Raw genomic sequence first — 9,266 nt, 5'->3', positions numbered from 1 at the left:
TTTATATAACCAAGACAAGATATTTAACATAGGAGCAGTAAGTTCATTAACTGCTGTTAAAGTGCTGGCAATGCTAGTAACTTTATCTTTAACCCCTAAAATGTCCAAACGTAGATCTATGTTCGCTCGCATAGCATTCCAAATGTAGATCTTTTTTTTTTTGCGTGCTTTCAAATGAGGAAAATCAAGGTCAGAGCGCTACGCACGTAAACGTAGATCTGTGTTTGGACAGTTTAAGGGTTAAAAATTTTACCCACTAGGGGCTTTACTGGTCCACTAGATACAGTTCCTGGTGAGCAAAATGCTTCCATAGTCAAGTTATGTAATGTTGCATTCATGTATCTTTTATTCATTTTTTTTTTAACATGCTGTTCGTCTCCCACTGAGGCAGGATCCCCCTCCCCGTAAAAAAAAAAGAAACTCACCATCATTCACACTATCAGTGTCTAGCCAGAGGCTCACAGGTATGACAGCTTAGATGTCACTCTAGACAGCAGATATCGCAAACCCCTGCTTTAGAGTGCAGGTGTAGTGCTGTATGACCCTGGTGAGTTTAGCGCTTGGTTTATTATAATGGGGTGCAGGTACTGCACTTCCCACCTTCAGGACTCAAATCCAACTAACCAGTTTCCCTGAATCCTTTCACAAAATATTAGCCTGCTGACACTCCAACAGCTCGTCAAGTCCAAAAAACCATTCTTCTCCACTCACCCCCTATCTAACATGTTCACACATGCCTGCTGTATGCATTTCTTGGCTTACCTTGTTTATAACATCTTTGTCAGAGCTGGAAGAGGTCAAAGAAAACTTAGCATGTTTACCAGAACACTGCCACTTCACCTCCAGGTTAGTAAAACATTTCATATTGAAGCTGGTTGTATTGATCCAAGGATTTGGAACTGCTCTTCCTTTCCTCAGATCAAACCTAATTACCTCCCATCTACTACACAAATTCTTAAGGCTAAGAAAGATTGTAAAGCTTTGCCTTTCCATCAGTTATAAAAGAATTATTGCAAAATCTCCAGGAATTTACAGTAAAGTTACTTATAATTTTGAAAATCAAGGAGAATTCTGTTGAACTACATTTAAAACGGTAAGTCAAATATTTTTACTACTTCCTATTTTATTTGTTAAATGAACCAATAAAAATAAATAAATATTGATATTCATACTTCATCTTCATCAAAAAGCTTAATGATGTCATTTATATATTCAATCAGTTTTGTCACATGGCACTCTAACAGAAATTCAAAATAATTCATTATCTGAAGCTTGGAGATATATATCTGGCAGTATCTGTGTTTGACAGTATATTCATGTCTAGCGTTATATTTAAGGGTAAATCATTACTATTAGTTGTACTTAATATCTTCAAACATCTGAGGTATATTTTGCCAATCTTATTAAACACTTTCTTTGTATTTTTTTTTATGTTAAAGGTTAATTTGAAGCACAACATTTTTATTTGTTGCTGTTAAACATGCTTTTGTCTTTAAAGTTTTATAGTAATCTTGTCAGCATTTTCTTTCAGCCTTGGTTAAACTGCCAGTGAAGAATTTGAAGAATTTGTTACAAATTACAGTAGCAACAACCTGTCTTTTGATAATGAGGATTGAGTTATTATATTTGTGGGTAAGCACTAAACCCATAGAGGTCATATAGCACTTGGGGAATGGAAGTTAATGAGGTATGATCCAAGGAAAGGGAGAACAAGTCCCATTCTTTGGATCAAGAGCTCCTCACTAGCATCAAGGAACCTCCCTTAAAGGGATGAGTGATACAGAGCTTTAATCCACACAACCCTTTATGGAGGAAGAGGGGGTCTTGATTCACTTAATTGGAGCTACTCTTACCTTGGATCAAATTTGAATGCCTCCCATTTCCCAGGTACTGCATGACCCCTATGCATTTAGCAGCTCAGTATGAATATAATAACAATAGCACAAGTAATATAATTGTACAGAAATGACAGAATATTACAGAAAGGTCAGTTGACAAATGAGAGACAACAGCTTTGTCAGAAATTTTTATTGCTGAACTAGAAGAAATGCATAAAGTGTTCATGACTAATGTTCTTCAATGGCAATACCATTCATTTCTTCATTTTTGCAGCAATTTTGACTACTTTTGGAAGGACAACTGTGAAATTTCTGAATGATGATGACAGAACTCTTTTTGCAGCCTCCCTTGTTGGCATAAAGCACTGTGAGCTCAAGTTGGTCTTTAACAGGATGATTGGTACGTCTTCCATTAAGCATTTTTAGTTCATAGTACAAACCCTTATGGAGAAAGTAAAATATTAAAGTACTTCATATTTTGTCATATTACTAAGTCTGCTGAAGAAGGACTCAGTGGTAGGTCAGATTTTTTGGTTCAGTAAAGATTGTGTGTGGTACACTCTGTAAAATCATTTTACACTTTAAAATCTGGCACTTTCACATTTAAACTGGTAGTAAAACTAATTTTATCTAGCACATTGTAATTGCTTTAAATGAAAGCTTAAGAAACTGGTATATTTATCAAGTTTTCAAGCATGACTTTATTTAAAAACTTGAATTTTCAAAATTTTTAGAAACCAGCATGGCCTCAACTCTCAAGTGTACAAAATTTTACAGAATACAATGATATACATGTTTTTCCCTTATTTTATAAGGGCTTGCTTTATGGGTATTTGCTATTGGTAATAATGTAATTTTGATGTACATTCACCATATGTAATTGGTGCAGTTTTCAGAATATATTAAGGATTCTTTTGATATGGAATTCAGTGTTGATGGCCTGATTGATCTCATAACAGCTCCCATGGGCCTGGAACATATCCACTGCATAAAACGAGGACACGTGTATTAGGCAGTTATTTTCTTTCTCATTTGTGTCACACTGCATGACAGGATACAAAATACTATGCATGATAAAATGCTCAAAGAAAACGTTTGTTTAAACAAGGATCAATATGAACATTGTGTAGTTTATACACCAGTCCAGATGTCATATATAAGTGGATTCAGTACTAAAAAGTAAAGAATTATTCTGTGCTAAAAAATAAACCATCTAGTTAGTAGTACAAAAAATGTTGGATCTGCATTGTTCTCAAAAAATAGCTCTTTTACAAAGTTTGTGCTTCTCATGCTGACAAGTTAATTACTTAACATTCTACTTTTAAATCTCAAGGGAGGTTTATTGATGCCGGTGAGGGGCTTCTGATTAAAGGAATCAGACCTGTTCCTTCCTTGGATCAAACATGATTACCTCCCACTCCCTAGGTGCTGTATGACCTCTATGGATTTAGCACTTCCCCCTAAATATAATAATAATAACTCTTAAAAAGTAGAACAGCCTCAACAGTATTAATATATAAATCACTGACCATATAAATAACTATAAAATCAGATAAAACATAAAAAGTAAGTACAGTAGAGCCTCTGCTTGCAAACTTAATCCGTTCCGTGACCTTGTTTGTATCCTGATTTGTTCGTATGCTGAGTTAATTTTCCTCATTTAAATTAATTGAAAAGTCATTAATCCGTTCCGGTGGAATTCCTGCTCTCAGAGGCTGGAAAAATACACTTCAATATAATGCTAATATCAACTCTACGGCTTATTTATCTATCACAATTAATCTAATATGACACAAGAAACAATATAAATAACATAGAAACATGATATATACTCTGGAATGAATAAAATAGGCCATAATATGGCGAGTGGAGGCAGCCATAACTGCTCCAGCTATAGATTTCATTAAGTCTAAGGGAGGGATCCCAATCATATGTAGCATCTTGCCTAGAAGGGGAGTAGGAAATGAATGGTTGTCTAGGGCAATTGGTGTAAATTGCTGGCTAGACAGATACTGCAAGGAACTTGCAATCCCATTCACTGACAACTGGAACAACTTTTATGGCAAACATGATATGTATGCAAGGGATGGGGTACATCTCTCTGGGGCAGGGGTGGTAGCACTTGCAGACTCGATTGAGAAGGCCATTGGTGAAATGCCTATGATTTTAAACTGATGGAAGATAGAGGTATGGGTGTGTGTGGGAAACAAGCAGGTTGCAACACTAGGGTTGGAAACAGTAAATGTATAAAAGGCATTCAGCATGAAGTTATAAATAAAGACAATAGAACAGGTCAGCAAACAAAGGGGGACAGCAGAGGGCAGCAAGGGACTAGCTCCCTTAAGGTTTACTATACTAATAGCAGGAGTGTTAGAAATAAGATAGATGAGCTAAGATTAATTGCAAGTGCAGGAAACATAGATATTATTGCTATAACAGAGACCTGGCTCAATCTGAAAGATAGAGAGATGCCCTCTGAATGTCACATACAAGGCTATAAATTATTCCACACTGACAGGGTCAACAGGAAAGGTGGTGGAGTAGCGATGTATGTCAGAGACAATTTAAATTGTTGTGGTAGACAAGATATTAAATTAGAAGCGTCAGCCACTGAATCTGTTTGGTTACAGCTTCTCGAGGGCCGAGAAAAACTAATTTTGGGTGTGATTTACAGGGCCCCAAATCTTGATAGGGAGTGCAGTAAACTTCTATGGGACGAAATTCGTAAGGCATCTACATACGAAAATGTTGTGCTAATGGGAGATTTCAACTATAGACAGAGTGACTGGAGCAATTTGACAGGAAATTTAGAGTCGGGTGACTTTCTTGATACGATCCAGGATTGTTTTTTAAAACAGTTTGTGACAGAGCCAACTAGGGGAAATAACCTCCTTGACTTGGTTCTTGCCAGTAGGGAAACACTAATTAATAATCTTGAGGTTAATGATGAGCTTGGGGAGAGTGATCACAAATCACTCAGTTTTAATATATCATGGAATTCCCCTAATAATGGCAATCAAGTCTCCGTCCCTGACTTTCGCTTGGCTGATTTCATAGGACTGAAAAATTACTTAGGTGGGCTGAACTGGAATGACCTGACTAAGGGTCAGGTAGGTGGTGATGGTTGCCGATATGATGCTTTCCAGGGCATAGTTCTAGCTGCTCAGTCAAATTATGTTCCAAATAGGGAAATCAGATCAAACAAAAATGATCCTAAATGGATGAACAATAGATTAAAATATCTGATTGGTCAAAAGAGAGGCATATACAGTGGACCCCCGCATAGCGAACTTAATCCGTGCAAGAGGGCTGGTCGTTATGCGAAATGTTCGCTATGTGAATTAATTTTCCCCATAAGAAATAATGGAAATAAAATTAATCCGTGCAAGACACCCAAAAGTATGAAAAAAAATTTTTTTTACCACAAAAAAATGTTAATTTTAGTACACACAAACTGAAAAAGGCATGCACAATTACATGACACTTACTTTTATTGAAGATCTGGTGATGATTGATGGGATGGGAGGAGGGGAGAGAGAGTGTTAGTGTTTAGAAGGGGAATCCCCTTCCATTAGGACTTGAGGTAGCAAGTCCTTTTCCGGGGTTACTTCCCTTCTTCTTTTAATGCCACTAGGACCAGCTTCAGAGTCACTGGACCTCTGTCGCACAACAAATCTGTCCATAGAGCTCTGTACCTCCCGTTCCTTTACGATTTGTCTAAAATGGGCCATAACATTGTCATTGAAATAGTCACCAGCACGGCTTGCAACAGCTGTGTCAGGGTGATTTTCATCCATAAAGGTTTGCAGTTCAACCCACTGTGCACACATTTCCTTAATTTTTGAAGTAGGCACAATGGATTCCACAACTGGCATAGGCTTCTCAGGGTTAGCCCCAAACCCTTCAAAATCTTTCTTAATTTCCATACTAATTCTCACCCTTTTTACCACAGGGTTGGCACTAGAAGCTTTCTTGGGGCCCATGGTCACTTATTTTCCAGAAACAGCACCGAAAACACTGTAATAATACGAAATATTCCGAGTGTATGCTTGAATGTTACCGCGGAGGCTGGCTGGTAAACAATGGACGCGTCTCGGACGAAGGTCGCTGAGCGGGTTTTTGTCCACTATGCGGGGCAAAATTTTGGCGAACAAAGCGTTCGCTATGCGGATTGTTCGCTATGCAAGGCGTTCGCTATGCGGGGGTCCACTGTATAGGCAAATCAAAAGAGGAGAGGCGCAATTAAGAAATCGATATATTCAGTTAAAGAGAGAAATAAAAAAGGGAATTAGAAAAACAAAAAGAGATTATGAGGTTAAAGTTGCAAAAGAATCGAAGACTAACCCAAAAGGATTCTTTCAGGTATACAGAAGTAAGATCAGGGACAAGATAGGCCCACTCAAAAGTTCCTCGGGTCAGCTCACTGACAGTGATAAGGAAATGTGTAGAATTTTTAACACATACTTCCTCTCAGTTTTTACACAGGAGGATACCAGCGATATTTCAGTAATGATAAATTATGTAGAACAGGACGATAATAAACTGTGCACTATTAGGGTCACAAGTGACATGGTCCTTAGGCAAATAGATAAATTAAAACCTAACAAATCCCCAGGCCCTGATGAACTGTATGCAAGGGTTCTAAAGGAATGTAAAGAGGAGCTTAGCACACCTTTGGCTAATCTTTTCAACATATCACTACAAACTGGCATGGTGCCAGATAAGTGGAAAATGGCAAATGTGATACCTATTTTCAAAACAGGTGACAGGTCCTTAGCTTCGAACTATAGACCAATAAGCCTAACCTCCATAGTGGGAAAATTTATGGAATCAATAATTGCCGAGGCAGTTCGTAGCCATCTTGAAAAGCATAAATTAATCAACGAATCTCAGCATGGTTTTACAAAGGGGCGTTCCTGCCTTACGAATTTATTAACTTTTTTCACTAAGGTATTTGAGGAGGTAGATCATGGTAATGAATATGATATTGTGTATATGGACTTCAGTAAGGCTTTTGACAGGGTCCCACATCAGAGACTATTGAGGAAAATTAAAGCACATGGAATAGGAGGAGAAATTTTTTCCTGGATAGAGGCATGGTTGACAAATAGGCAGCAGAGAGTTTGCATAAATGGGGAGAAATCAGAGTGGGGAAGCGTCATGAGCGGTGTTCCACAGGGGTCAGTGTTGGGCCCCCTGCTGTTCACAATCTACATAAACGACATAGATGAGGGCATAAAGAGCGACATCGGCAAGTTTGCCGATGACACCAAAATAGGCCGTCGAATTCATTCTGACGAGGACATTCGAGCACTCCAGGAAGATTTGAATAGACTGATGCAGTGGTCGGAGAAGTGGCAGATGCAGTTTAATATAGACAAATGCAAAGTTCTAAATGTTGGACAGGACAATAACCATGCCACATATAAACTAAATAATGTAGATCTTAATATTACGGATTGCGAAAAAGATTTAGGAGTTCTGGTTAGCAGTAATCTGAAACCAAGACAACAGTGCATAAGTGTTCGCAATAAAGCTAATAGAATCCTTGGCTTCATATCAAGAAGCATAAATAATAGGAGTCCTCAGGTTGTTCTTCAACTCTATACATCCTTGGTTAGGCCTCATTTAGATTATGCTGCACAGTTTTGGTCACCGTATTACAGAATGGATATAAATTCTCTGGAAAATGTACAAAGGAGGATGACAAAGATGATCCCATGTATCAGAAACCTTCCCTATGAGGATAGACTAAGGGCCCTGAAACTGCACTCTCTAGAAAGACGTAGAATTAGGGGGGATATGATTGAGGTGTATAAATGGAAGACAGGAATAAATAAAGGGGATGTAAATAGTGTGCTGAAAATATCTAGCCTAGACAGGACTCGCAGCAATGGTTTTAAGTTGGAAAAATTCAGATTCAGGAAGGATATAGGAAAGTACTGGTTTGGTAATAGAGTTGTGGATGAGTGGAACAAACTCCCAAGTACCGTTATAGAGGCCAGAACGTTGTGTAGCTTTAAAAATAGGTTGGATAAATACATGAGTAGATGTGGGTGGGTGTGAGTTAGACCTGATAGCTTGTGCTAACAGGTCGGTTGCCGTGTTCCTCCCTTAAGTCAATGTGACCTGACCTGACTAGGTTGGGTGCATTGGCTTAAGCCGGTAGGAGACTTGGACCTGCCTCGCATGGGCCAGTAGGCCTTCTGCAGTGTTCCTTCGTTCTTATGTTCTTATAATTATTATAATTATTATTGCAGCGCTGTATAGCCCTTGTGGCTTAGCGCTTCTTTTTATAATAATAATATAATTATTATTATTATTATTATTATTATTATAAGGGGGAAGTGCTTGTGGGGGGAGGGGATGGAAGGTATTCAGGCTTAATTTAGGGAACTGGAACACAGATCCAATTCCCTAGATTGAGAGCCCCCTCACCACGTACATACTACTACATGTACTAATAATAATAATAATTATTATTTTAACAATAATAATAATAATAATAATAACAGTAAGGAGAAACTTCAGAAGGCTGCCAGTAGTTGGTGCCATCATCAGCAAAACATTGGTATCCACTATTTTTCACCTGTTTAGACGTAAGTACAGTGGTCCCTCAATAATCGTCCAGCCTGAAAGTCATCCATTTCGGAAATAGTCACGTTATTTCGTCTAAACATTGGCTCACAAATGGTCCATTAACTCGCTAATCGTCTTTCGTCCTGGATGCGTACTCACGGCTCTGAGCGCCTTGGCCTCCCTTCCCAGCCAGTGTGCCATTGTTTACCAGTGAGCAACGGTCCCCTCACGTGTTCATACAAAATATTTCATAATATTCCATTCATTTTAGTGCTTGCAAGTGCTAAATAAGCTACCATGGCTCCAAAGAAAGCTCCTAGTGCCAAGCCTTTGGTAAAGAAGGTGAGAAATTTGATTGAATTTAAGAAAAACATCATTGAACAATATGAAAATGGCATACGTGTGGGCGAACTGGCCAGGATGTATAACAAATCCCATATAACTATATCTTCCATCATAGCCAAGGAAAAGGAAATCAAGAAAGCTGTTGTTGCAAAGGGGGTAAATATGCTGACAAAAATGAGATCACCAGTACTCGAAGATGTTGAGAAGTTATTATTGGTGTGGATAAACGAGAAACAATTAGCAGGAGATAGTCTTATGACGTCGATTATTTGTGAAAAGGCTAGGTAGTTGCATGACGATTTGGTAAAGAAATTGCCTGCAACTAGTGGTGATGTGAGTGAATTTAAGGCCAGCAAAGGCTGGTTTGAGAGATTTAAGAAGTGTACTGGCATACACAGTGTGATAAGGCATGGTGAGGCTGCCAGTTCAAACCAAAAAGCGGCTGAAAAATATGTGCAGGAATTCAAGGAGTACATAGAGGCTGAAGGACCGAAACCTGAACAA

This window comes from Cherax quadricarinatus, unplaced genomic scaffold, assembly GCF_038502225.1.
Source record: "Cherax quadricarinatus isolate ZL_2023a unplaced genomic scaffold, ASM3850222v1 Contig5, whole genome shotgun sequence".
Lineage (NCBI taxonomy): Eukaryota > Metazoa > Arthropoda > Malacostraca > Decapoda > Parastacidae > Cherax > Cherax quadricarinatus.
This window is presented reverse-complemented; position numbering follows the sequence as displayed.